Genomic DNA, 13,438 nt, shown 5'->3' with positions numbered 1-13,438 from the left:
TATTTTATCCAAACACGTATACAATACACTGTACTTACAGTGTGTATGTATATTTCGAAGGTTGCAGCACCCCCACGATTTTAAGCCACGAGCCGCCACTGTGTGTGTGTGTATATATATATATATATATATATATATATATAAAGTTCGCAATTTTTGTGTTGTTAAGTCATCCAGCCACCTCGTTTGCTCTATAGCTAATTGCAATTGGAGATACTATAATAAGAGTGAGGCTGATGCATGATCGGAAAGTGGAAATAGGTAAGCACTACTTTAACTAATGCCACTCTCAGTTACGGTTCAACACTCCATCACTAACTGTTTTCCATTAAGAGCACTATTCGTGATGTCTAATTTCGTCTACCGAATGCAAATACCACGTGAACAACACATTTATCCCATATTCCAGTCACAAACGACTGCAGAAAGAGAGGAAATAGGAAATTGCTAACAAACAAGTGTGTAGTGTGTTGGAAGTGGGGGGAAGGTAGATTGCATAAAAGTCTCTCATCTACCTATGCGCCGAGGGTTGTATCACACGATGATAATCTCCAATCCTTCCATTACTTCATACAGGAAACGCAACTACACGAGATCTTACAGAACGACGAGTCGCAATATTCATATGACTTCCTGCTTGATAGAAGCGGCAGTGTGTTCATCTCTCCGCTTACACAGATGTACTTAGTGTCCACTGCCTGCGAGGAAATCTGATCGTCTGTTCGCAAAGTTTCATATCAGAGGTAGGTAAGTTGACTTGGCATGTTCTAGCTTGATATAGTAATTAATCTAGGAGGTTTGGTAATGGGTTGTCACCGCGAAACAAACGGTGGATGTACCGAGGTGAGATGCGAGTATAATGCTATTGTTTTAGTAGCGAGCAGATACGAACTGCTGGAGGTCATCCCATTCGCTAATTTCCTGCAGGCGAAATGGCACAAAGGATTCCTGTTTGTGTGATAACCACTTGTTAAGTCAGATATAACAATATCAGTCCACTATTTATAACATTGGAAATTACAATCGAGATGTTGCAGCCTCACTAGAAATGTTGTTGCCGTGGGTTATTTCAGTTATTCATATATTTATTTAGTTTTATTAAAACTGATGTTATTTATTATGTCATACAAAACGGAAAATAACTTAAGGTGGTTTATTTAAAAAGAGAAAAAATATTAATGCTATATAAAAGTAATTCAAATATTCGCTATATTATTTCCTTCCTTCTTCTTAAACTGAGTCTGATATCCGATTTTAATTTATTCATTTTCATACGAGAAAAAATATGTTCGCAAAAGCATTTCGAATCAATGTATTCATTCTCATGGCGTGATTTTTAATATTTGGATAATCAACAGAAGAGCAGTATAGAGTAGAATATGAGCAGATTACGTCACTGAATCTGGTTTCAGTTATACCGTACTTCGAAGTTAATTGCGTTCACTGTAATTCTCTAACTACTGTAACCGGATTCTAGAACAGTCTTATGTTCTCTTCGTGGGAATTAGCTACGAATAGACATGTAAGTTCAACGGCAAGTAACTGAAGAATCGAAAGAAACAACCACTTGTGAACTGAGATCTTTCTAATATGTTATGTATCTGTTTGTGTGCAAAGTATATAGAAATCTCTATAGGTGCTTGAATGCGGCTGCGTGTAGATCTTGGATAGCTTGACTTGATACATTTTTTTTACCCTTTCCTAATTATTGTCTTCGCGATGGATTAAAGAAAACTACAAGTCGATATCTCATATAAACAGTTAAAATTGGAGTTTTCAGAAAAGAAAACAACAACAAAAATATTATAAATGTTTTTTTGTTTTTTTTTTTTGCTTTATTTTTTCAGCAAAGATTGAAATCGCTATAACAAATGCTCGTTATAACCGATTAAATATTTGAAAATTAAAAAGAAATTCCCCCAGAAATAAACAGGAAATATAGCAAATTTAAGTTTTTCATAATGTAATTTACACACAAGAATTTAATTTAAAATATTAATAGAAAAAGAATCTGAATGTTTTTAAAAAAGAATCTGAAATGCTTTTAATCGGAATTATAGAATTTAATTCCGATAAAAAAAAAATGTTTTTTTATCGGATATAATTTACGATGAGAATTGATGTTTCGCAAGTACTAAAACATTTGGTCGAAAAAAAAAAATACAATACTGAAGAACAAAAAACCAAATCAGCTACTGTATATAACGCACTCGGAACTGATCTCGGAGAGCCTCCGTAGCTTAGTCAGTATAGATGAAGTCCTTTGGTCGGAAAGACCTGGGTTCGATTCAGGACGGTCGTCAGATTAGATCACTCCCTGAGGCAAACAATTAAAAATCGCCCCTGATGGATTATAAGACAATTAATGTGAATATAAGAAAATCTCCAATTGCTATTTTGTTTTTATTACAAGCGAAACATTAATGCAAAAAAACGATTACATAATAATATTAATTAAATGTGTGCTCTACGGGATATCGCACAATAAAACTGTTCATAAGCTCTTCTAAATTTAAATTATAATAAACTATGTTGTCCGCATCTATCAATATCGTTGTTAGACAAACCAATCTTTCTTGGGTCATTGCTGTTCTCGAATAATTTAATCAGTTTAAGCTTGGAGAAACTTCTTTTCGTACTTGCTACGTTCATAGGAATTGTTAGCTTAGCGACGGCGCCTACCGCAATATGGCTGGACGAGCGCCCTTACTAAGCCGCGCCGTGAGGCAGGCTTCCTCTATGCTATCCCCTGTCGACGGTACTGGTTCGATTCTCGTCTATGACGTGAGGAATCTTTCAACGAAAGGTGAGTTAGCCGGTCTCATACGGAGGTAGGTTATTTTTTCCATTTGGGAACTCGGATTTTTCGTCCCTCAGAACATGCAAACCGGCCTGTGAACACACATGGATCTACAGTCAAAAATAATACTTAAAATCTCTCATTGGAGGGCTCAGCCGGTCCTAAGGGATGGATGAAGAAATTGCGGGATCCCACACGTTAACAACTGATCGTCACATTCAACTTCATTCTAGTACTCATATTTCCGCAATAAATATCGTTTCAAAACGCGTTACCTTTTGGAAAGAATGAAAAACCAGTAAGTTGTGGAGAACATTAATTCTCTACCGCTGGATAAATAAACGCAAAGAATAAAACCAAACATTAGAAGAAGACCCTACTGTTATTGATTGCAGGCCAAATGCAATTATGGGTAGTTTCGAGCCATACGCTATTTCATTAACTTTAACTATCAGTCACAGTTCATAATTAACGACTACATCACACTGGCAACTATGGAAAAAGATCAAACTGATTATCATAACGAAACATAATGAAATTGCCAGTGACAAAATATTCGTATATGTGATCTTATTACATTGACAATGCATGGGGGAAAAAATAGAACTTTTCAATAGTTTTAAAACGTGACGCGCACATTCTTAACCTGGTCCCTTGTTCTTTTTTCTTCTTGTAGCTAACTTCTACGACTTATAAGATTAAATTGAGATTCCTGGCTAGATACAACGTTTCAGCTGTCCAGTTGTGAAAATAAAATCTCAGCACTTCCGCAAGAAAATCTTATTATCAAAGTGTGGGAACCAATTCATTTCCAAGTGTGTGTGTGTTGGGGGGGGGGGGGATGAGAGAGAGGAAAGCCTTGGAAAATTTCTCCCTCGGGTCAGTAGTGAAAATCGATCCCCGTCTTCTCGGGAAGCCAGCAAACCATGTTGCTAGTCAAAAGGACTGCGCTTAAATCTGAGCAAATACCCGAAAACCTAATTAATGAAAGCTTAATTTCTTCGTCGCGTCACTTGCTTGATCTTTCAGATTCGGAAACAAGAATTTGATTTACATTATTAGCCACAATGGGACAACAAGTCCCTTTAAAAAAAAAAAAAAAAAAAAAAAAAAAAAGCATTCAAAATCAAAGTATTCTTCACTCTATTAATATTGATGCTGTCAAGTGCTAAGTTCGATTTCCGTCAAACACAAAGAAACTTTTTTTTTTTAAACCGAGATTTTTATCTATATTAAGTTTCTGTTAGAGTTAGTAAAATTTTTATACCAGCGAATTTCATAATTGTCACACTACAAAATAGCAAGTGACATGCAGAAATCTGCTGTTTGATTCGTGCACTCAAATATTTTTAGAAATTAGGTTATCAGTAAATTTAAAATTCCAATATGTGGTTAAAAGCGTAGCTATGATAACGCAAAATGACAATATTCTGCCCTGGGCTAAAATAGAGCAAAGTTGCTGTGAGAGCGCCCTCTGTATTAAAAAAAAAAAAATCTGCAATAAGGAATGGAAGCTTTTTTTTTTCTTTTTTTTTTTTTCAAATTAAAACTGTTAAAACCACCACAAAGTAAACATAAGATGGAGTAAACAAATTTTTTTTAAATACGTATATTGAGAAACACTTCATATATTCTTAGTTGCCATGAGATTATACAGGGGATAATTCTAACTTGTCGATATAATTACCAGTTACAATCAGTTTAATGATCCTAAAAATTAAGGATGCGTCTTCTCCTTGGTGACCAAAAAAAAAAAATCTATATCAGATGAAAAAAAAAAAAAAAATTCTGTATTGTAGAGCAGCACAAGAATACTGATTAAACAGATCTTTGATTTCTGACTAAAGAAATACTGTTTAAAATCATGAATAAAACAATTCCAGACTTGATACTATGTGCAATCATTGCTGTGAGAGCGCCCTCTCACAGCAATGATTCATGCAGCCTGTTTCTTATTTCTAAGGTTTTTTTTTTTTTTTTGTTAAAAATAACATTTTATCATCCACAAAAATGTTATTTTTCGAGTTGTAATGTAAGTAAAATAATTATGGATCTTCAGAATTTAAAGGAAATGTAAATCATACCAAAACGAGTTTAATATTTTGACTATAAACACCCAATTTACATGATCTTACTGCTCCAGTATATTCCTTTCGCTAAATACACTGTAGTACATTATATTTGCAAGTTATGATAAATTATAATATTATCAAGAGACAGCGGCAAGGATGATCAATGGCAGTGCAATTCACAAAATAATTGTTTAGATAAATTAATGATTTCCATACTATGAAGAGCATGATGGATACTTCTATTAGAAATGATGGGTACCATCATGCAATATTATTCATATTAATGTCAAATATGTGTCATCTGGTCCTATATTATGACCCTACTTATTTCTGATTGTTATGTCGAAAGAGTCGACTCATTCTTTAGAGCAATGACTGCTTGCGTGTTACGGGAGGGGATATAGTTTATACACACACTGCATTGATCCCAAGGGTTAGGTTTTTCATTGTTAGGACAGTCACGGAATTACAAATTTAGGACAACAAATGTCGTATGTACTCTTTAATTCATTCAGAAGGGTCACATCAAATAACTGCTGACCATAATAATAAAAGAAAATCGCATTTTGCAATTTCGGTCTTGGCTTCATGCATGGAGAGCACTTTTGATAAAAAAAAATATGATTTAAAAAAATCACTTAAAGCGTGACTGGTTTCACATGACAGAAAGATATCTGCCACACAACTACATAAAATTTCTCCTTGACCATTCATTACGCATGACTGTAAATTAATAACTGGTAGAATATTGTTTGATCGAAAGCCTTTCCAGAAAACTCGAATTTCACATCATCAATAATTATGAGGTATACTTTATTGTTTATAACAATCTTTATATGAAAAATGCAATAATGGAATTGCGTTAAAGGATACGTAAATTTATATCCATAAATAATTTTTAATCCTGTTTAATAAATTAACTTGAAAAATTATGAGGATTTTCTCCGCGGACTAGAATTTTATCAGGTATTTATTTATATTTTTATATTATATTATAAATGTTACTATAGCGAGCTGACATTAAATAAGTGAGCCGGAAGTCATAGAAAGGAGACAGTTTTATTGTCAAACCTCGCGGAATATAAATGAAGGACAAATCTTAATATATGTTTATATGTATTATCTGCCTTCTCCTATAACATTTTGATCAGCCAAAGCAATATGATGATTTTTTTTATACTGTTGTAGTCGTTAACCCATTTGTATAATTCATTTAATCAAAATGAAATCTGATTAATATCATCATATATTATGAGGTCCAAGAACGATCGCAGACCTTTTCGTTTATTCGCATATATTTATAATCCAGATTCCCTGAATATATATTTATTCGTAAGCTTTTTTTTTCACATGATAACCAAGACATTTTATCTACCGAAAGGAATTTCTAAATCCCGAAAGGATTGTTTGTAAACACGAAAGGTTCTGTTGAAAATATCTGCCCTTTCTCAAAGATTTTTCGTTTCAGTAAAAGGGTCAGTCGGGGAGTTAAGAATTAATAAAAACATTGGACTGATATGCAAGATTTACAACGCACGGACTGAAAATCTCATTAAATATTCCTCCATATGGTTTTTATTTATTTTTCCTGAGTATTTTCAAGCAGTACATTTGGCGGTAAGTATGTGTGTTGATTGTTGTACTTCTCTCACTGCGTGAAAGTGATACAACGTTCAACACAATATCATTTCGAAAAAGACTACCCCCTCCTCCCTAACTGGCATAAACAATGATTAGTATCTCATTCACATTTCTTATTTTTCATTATGACCTTAGTAGTGTCACTGGTTGCTTTGCCTTTTCAGTTCCGGTTCATAGCATCGAGGTAGTGTTTTATCTAATGCCATCTAGCGATATTCGCAGTGGATAAATGTGCCTTTGAGTGCTTATAAGTCTTTTGTTCCTGAATTAAGTGTTGCGGAATCTCTGTAACTATTTACAAGTAATTTTAAAAAACTTAAGTGGACTGCATGAATATGAAAAAAAAAAACCAATTGTGTTAGCAATAATGACAAGAGGAGAAAATCTCTGTTCTACTGAGTGGAATCGATTCAAGTTGACGACATCTTAGACTTCACACTGATTGATGATATCCAGCATGTATCTTTCCCACAGCTGGGTGAAGACCTCTCCCATCTGAGGTCTTCACCCAGATATTGGGAGAAGCACACGCTCTCACAACTAAATATTGGGAGAGCGTGTGTGTATATACGAATGAATATATGAAGGTGAAAGACAGTCACAAGCATCCGTGTCCTAGGCAGAATTCGAACCCGTAGCCTTTTGGATAGAGAGAGAGATTAAGCTAACCACTCTGCTAACCAAGCCGACCTACACTAAATAGTCACTGTCATTCTTCCCTCACCTAAACACCGGATCTCTCTTTCTCTGTCACAAATGTTATCAAGTGATAAACTGTGCCACTGCTGCCATAGACGCTATACGTACTGACAATCATGTTGTCACAAGCACTTTTTTTTTTCTATGAGTCGTCGTAAAAAATAACAGAATTACTGTCAGACTTCTCGATATGAGTAAAAACAAAGCATTATAGGAACTAGATAGAACTAGATCTTAATGAGAATCTGTGGTGGAGGAACAGACCAACCAAGCGACATTCTTCAGAATGTAGAAATCTGCGAACTACTTGACTGATGTACTACGCAGTGAATAAATAAGATAGTTATGTATATTTCATTGTTAATTGGTATGATATAGAGATACGGTGAGAAAAGAGACCGATCATCAAAACGCTGAGGAAAAGGGAACGAGGGGTGAGGGTAAGTGAGCAAGCGAGAAACAACTAAGCACTAATATTTACGCTAATTTATTTCCTACAAACCATAGAAAGGTTGTCTATTTGGTATCGCTCTATTCATCTTTGCAGCGTTCTTGAATGGATTATTCATCTCACTAAAACCAGTCGCTATTTTTCAATAACTTTCGTTCAGTCATTTTCCATGATCATACAACGAACTTGGGAAGAAACAGAAACTTTATCTAATAATATTCCTTCTGTTTCCATCGAGAAAAAGATCTATGGTCCTATTTTTCTCGTATTAACTTTCTCTTCATAATCAAGTGTTGTAAAAAAGAAACAAAAAAAGACGTACCATCTGTTTACTGCGATACGTCAAGATTCTTTTCTCTTTTTCTTCCTACTTTTTTCCCCTTTCTCTACGTGTTATAAAAGAACGATAAAGATTCTTTGCGTGCTCTTCCACTTTTCACAATAGTGAGATATGAAATACCGCGGTCAATACAGTCTTAAGTGCGCCACGGCAGGGCAGTTATTTTGGTAAGGGATTTTTTCGACCGCTATAAAACAGTTTTCTTGCTCCGTAGATAGGAAATGCTCGTCTTCTGGCAAATTGCAGTGATCCCCAAGGAACGCCCGTAGAATGCTAAACCATATTCCCCCATCTAAATCACCAAAGACTTCATGCTAGAAGCGTGGGCATGCTCATCATCACTTGTTAAACTTCTATCTCTCCAGCGTGATTTTTTCCTAGAGCTTCTCTGGAGTTTGCTTATGTTTGCAGCTTCAGATTTTCTTCGTCGGTTATTTTAACCATTTTTCTACCTTTTTTTTTAGAAAGAAAAGTTTCTCACGAAAGAACTCTCAACATACGCGAGAGAAAGAGGGCACTTTACAAACTGAAATACGACGTTCCCATTTCTACACGTTGTCTAACTTACCATATCTCTCGAGAGTTGTTTCACTTGTTCTTGAATATGGTATTCGTCTCGTATTGACATAAGAGTTCTTACGTGTAGAGTTAAACCATACTCGTATATTCTGTTGTCATCGATTGTTGTTAACCACCTGGACGTACTATATAGTAAAAATATACTGTCTTCTAAAAAAGAACAATACAAAATATAACTAGCTCGGAAATTTATTTACAAAATAGCTAAATGCTGAATTCGTCAGTCTGAACTCGATTGTTTAGTCTTATTGGGATAGGGAGATAAAATTTTATAAATTGTCCAATGTTTATTATTGGACTAATCAGTTTAATTCATAATTATTCACATATATATCGCATCAGTAATGGACTATTAAGGGCGAATGCGTCTTCTGTAGAAACAAAGTGACAAATAACGATAATATAGGCCAGACCTTCAGTTCAAATACATAATTTTCATTCATATTTTTTTTCATTCTGCTTAGAAGACACTAAATTATGTTAAATAAATTAAATGGTGGTTAAATCTTCTACTCCACGATTCTTTAGTGCAACAATCTGTTTCGAATTTGCAGACTGTTATTAATATAACGATTTTAATTTGGCCTGTGGAAATATATCAATTACTGCCGAAATAGCTAAGGATGAAATGGTGTATTATGTTTGTAAATTCTTCTGGCCGGTTTAGCCGTTTTGTGAGCCGATAACCCTGCTACCTTCTTATGATACTAAAAACTTGTATTTATGTATAAATTGGACCCAAAGGGATGAACACACATGCGTGCATTTCAACACCCATTACCACAAATGCGCACTGGTCTTCCATCGAATTGTTTCTTCTATTTTAGGCTAGGAGAACCTCCGTAGCTCAGTTGGTATAGACCCGTAGTTCCCAAACTTATTTGGCTTACCGCCCCCTTTTCAAAAAAAAAAAAAAAAAAAAAATGTATTAAGGATCCCCTCCCCTCCGGAAATTACTTTCTAAGACCTGACTAGCTCTACTTGATACATATAAAAGAAAATCACATGAAAATCGGATCAACAGTTCTCGAGCTTTAAGCGAACAAAAACAGATAGATACAGAAACAAATTTTGTTTTATTATGCATCTAGTAGAGATGTTTGAAGTTTGGAAATAAGATGCCTTGGAACTGAAATTTTAAAACTATTTATTGAAATCAACAAAAGAAACATAAATTGCACGTAAACACAGGACAAGTTGGAGCTGAAAATTTGATAACATTATTAAAATTAAGAAAAATAGAAACTGCACATACGTAAAAGTTGCACATAAAATAGTAAATAACGATCAGTAATACTGTATTAAAAACAATCCTAAAGAGAAGGATGAGCCTGGTGTGCTGCTACCAATTTATTGATATTCGGCTCTATATTTGTCAGCAGCATTCTTAAATCACCGCGATCATCTATTTGGTTTTTTTTTTTTTTTAACTAAGATTTATGACCGCACTGAACTGGCAATTAAATATGATGATGGAAATACAATTAAAAACTTTTTTTTTAATACAGCCCACAATCCAGAATAAAATGAGCATCTGCTTTTTCAACCAGAATTGTTGGTAACCGTTTTTGAATTTTAATTTCAATTCCTCATTTGTTGTTACTTCTATCAGTTTTTGTAATTGTAAAGATTCTTCTGTGTTCGTACTTGAAAACGGGTTCAAAATCCAATCGGATATTTTTATTTCAAGAATATCTTTAAATCGTTGATTGAAATCACAATGGAGAGCCTCCAAGTGCTGACAATAGCTGAGAACGTCTTCATCACATTTTTCCACTGTTGATAGATTTGGAAACTGGCTGAATACTCCTCGTCCTAAGTTTCGTTTGTAGAGGAAAAGTTTTGACACAAACGCACAGCTTTTGTTTTTATTAAATTCCGCTCGTCTCCTTGGAGCTGTAGATTTGTTTCATTAAATTTACTAAACAAGTCGGTCAAATAAGCTATGTCACTTTTGAAAATAATCAAGTTGGCTCGTAAAGAATCATCTCTGTTTTCTAAAAACTGTAGCACTGAGTCAAAGGGTTTATAAAATCGATTCAAACAGGGACCCTTTGATAGCCAACGAACTTCTGTGGAGCAGTAAGCGATTGAATTCTTCATCGTTTTCAATACAAAGTTGTCCAAAGAATCTGTCATTCAATGAATGACTTTTGATTTTGTCGATTGCTTTTATTTATTTATTTCGTATCCAAACACAAGTGGTATAGTAATAATTAATGGGTACAACATTATTTACAACAAATTAGGATATATTACAAATGAGAACAGTTTAAATTTAGTTGGTAAATTATACAGAGAATAACAAGTAAAATATGAGAGAAAAAAATTATACATTATTTATATACAATAAATATGGTCAAATGTTCCTCCAGAACTTGCGCAATCAACTGCTCTTTCTGTGCAGGATATAAGGTCCTCTTTTGTGCAAGGTGATTGAAGAAGGGGGGGTTAGAAAAAAGGTGTTCCATGATTGCTGTAATTACATAATGCAATGATCTGTGTAGGCGATCACTCAGGTATTTAGCGACTAAATATTGACGATGAATCACATAGTGTACAGTGAATACATTTGGCACCGCTTCTTTGAAATATGCAATAAAATCGCAATAGCGCCTTAGCATCGCTGGAGCACCACCGCTAGCAACTGACAAGATATTATTCAGAGGGATTTCTTTTTCTTAAAAAAAACTCCTTCCATTGCATGAAGTATTGATTCTCCTTTAGTGTCAGTTAGCAAATAATAATTCTTGGAAATTTCTTTCTTTTATGTATCTTGCATATTCTAAAAGTAAGGCTTTATTTCCTGGTAAAGTATATTCATCAAGTTGTATAGAGAGTTGGGTTGTTTTTAAATACTGACATAATGAGTCTTCAACATTCTGGTTCATTTCGTCAATTCTTCGTTGCACTGTATTATTGCTCAAATGAATTTTCTTGATAATATCAAAGGCTGGCTTGTGCAGTACGTGCGTGCGACCTCACCAACAGCTAGTAGGATTAGTTCTTCACCAATTTTGCGGTTTTCCTGATTTAGCAATCAGTAAGGTAATGTTGTAAGAGGCGCACAACTCATCATCTAGTTTGGATGCTGCTGAAAACATACTTGCCAAAGTTGATTGTTTCAAAAATTTTTCTTTAAGTGCTTGAAAATACCATAAATCCTTATCTTTTTTTTTTTTTTAATTTTAGAATAAGATTACACTGGGTTTTTTTTGGACCAATAAATTTAATGATAAATTTATGTCAACAATTTTTATTCTATAATTAAGTTAGTGGCCAAAAAAAAATATACTCACAATGAATCTTATCTTTTTTTTTATCAGCATGAACTTTTGTCAAATGTTCTTCTAGTCTTGAAGGCTTCATAGATTCATATGAAAAAACGTTTTGACAAATCGATCGCATTGGTGATGTTTTGTTTGTAGGCGACTGAATAAAGCCGTATTTCAAATATTCGATATTATATTGCCTACATTTGTTCTTGTGTTCAGCCATGATATTATCTGTAAAAAAAAGAAAAAAAAAAGTAAATTTATAAAATTGCTGCAATGCAATTTCTCACGTACTTAAACCAAATTATCCACCACATCAAATTGCTAACTGCTTGTCACACAATTCAGAAACCATCTAAAACTGGTTTCATACGTCTCACGTATTTATAGTATTATACAGTGAACCAGTCATAACCTGATATTGTTCCTGCCGATGCGTACTGGACTTGTAAAATCCAAATCAATTGAAAGTGCGCGCACGCCAACACTTTGTATGTTAAGACCTGTTCGGTCTTCAACGCAGATCGGCTGTAACTTGCATCTTGTACGTTTCTTTGAAATAGAAAGCAAACTATTGCGACCTTTACTTACGTTATATAACAGTCATATCATCAAAAAATTTTTTAAGCCCCTAATTTTTGTCCTTTATGCTTTCACCGTCCCTTTTACTTCAAATCAACGCCCCTTTTGCTCATGAGGCCACCCCCCCCCCCGGATCGTTCCAGCGTCCTCAAAGGAGAGGGTACTGCCCACTTTGGGAACCACTGGTAGAGACGAATCCCTTGGCCGGAAAGACCTAGGTTCGATTCCCGTCAGTGACGTGAGGAACCTTTATTTGGTCTCTTTCGACGAAAGTTGAGTAGCCGGTCTCATACAGAGGTAGGGTTTTTTAACCCAAAAACTCTGGTTTTTCGTCCCCCAGAACACACGGATTACAGTCATGAATATTGCACTTAGGGGAATGCAGCAGAGAAGTGACGAGCCGGCTGCATTAATTGGTCGTGAGCCTCTCATTTGGGGGGGGGGGGAAGGGGAATCAATCCGTCCTAAGGGATGGATGAGAAGGACAGGATATGATTTTAGGTTAGTGACTATCGCATTATCATATGTGCCATCAAAGTTTTCAGTTACAAAACTGAATAAACCTAAAAACAGAAACAAGACGATCGACTTTAATTTTATTGGAAACTGATGCATCATTTGTGAAACTAAAAAGAAACTTTGAAGGGAGTGCTACAAGTCTAAACTTTCTATTAATTTGTATCTTTGGTAACGCAATAGGAGTGAGTAGTTACGAGTGGGTTCAATCTTTTAAATAAAGCTATTTAATGAATTCAAACATGTTGTGTTTTGAATATTTTGTGGGTGTTATATTTCCAACAGTTCTCCCCGGCTACACTCCTTCCTAATTTCGGATACGATGACACGGAAGCCGACTATTTTTCACTTGAAATTCAACCTCCATGTCCCTAAAAAGTAGACACAAATTCTAATAAAGTCTTTCTTTCGAAATAGCACATCGAAACGATATCTTGTATCCTTTAGTTAAAAGATTAGGGTTCGAAACCCATCTAAGACGGG

General features: G+C 34.7%; 1 protein-coding gene across 10 annotated transcripts in view; it reads left to right on the top strand.

The window, feature by feature from the left end:
* Positions 1–638: 638 nt before the first annotated feature.
* The window catches only part of LOC150093662 (uncharacterized), a 442,983-nt gene continuing 430,183 nt past the window's right edge, over positions 639–13,438 (top strand). For 3 of the 10 annotated variants that reach the window (XR_016550303.1, XR_016550304.1, XM_090412731.1), the window contains exon 1: positions 640–743. The gene's annotated coding sequence lies outside the window, so the exon portion shown is untranslated. Of the gene's footprint in view, positions 748–13,438 lie in introns of all 10 variants that reach the window. The other 7 variants (XR_016550302.1, XM_090412730.1, XM_090412727.1 and 4 more) reach the window with 5 other exon arrangements.

Source organism: Typopeltis vanoorti, chromosome 23 (assembly GCF_054136105.1).
Source record: "Typopeltis vanoorti isolate ZY-2024b chromosome 23, IOZ_Tvanoo_1.0, whole genome shotgun sequence".
Lineage (NCBI taxonomy): Eukaryota > Metazoa > Arthropoda > Arachnida > Uropygi > Thelyphonidae > Typopeltis > Typopeltis vanoorti.
This window is presented reverse-complemented; position numbering and strand designations above follow the sequence as displayed.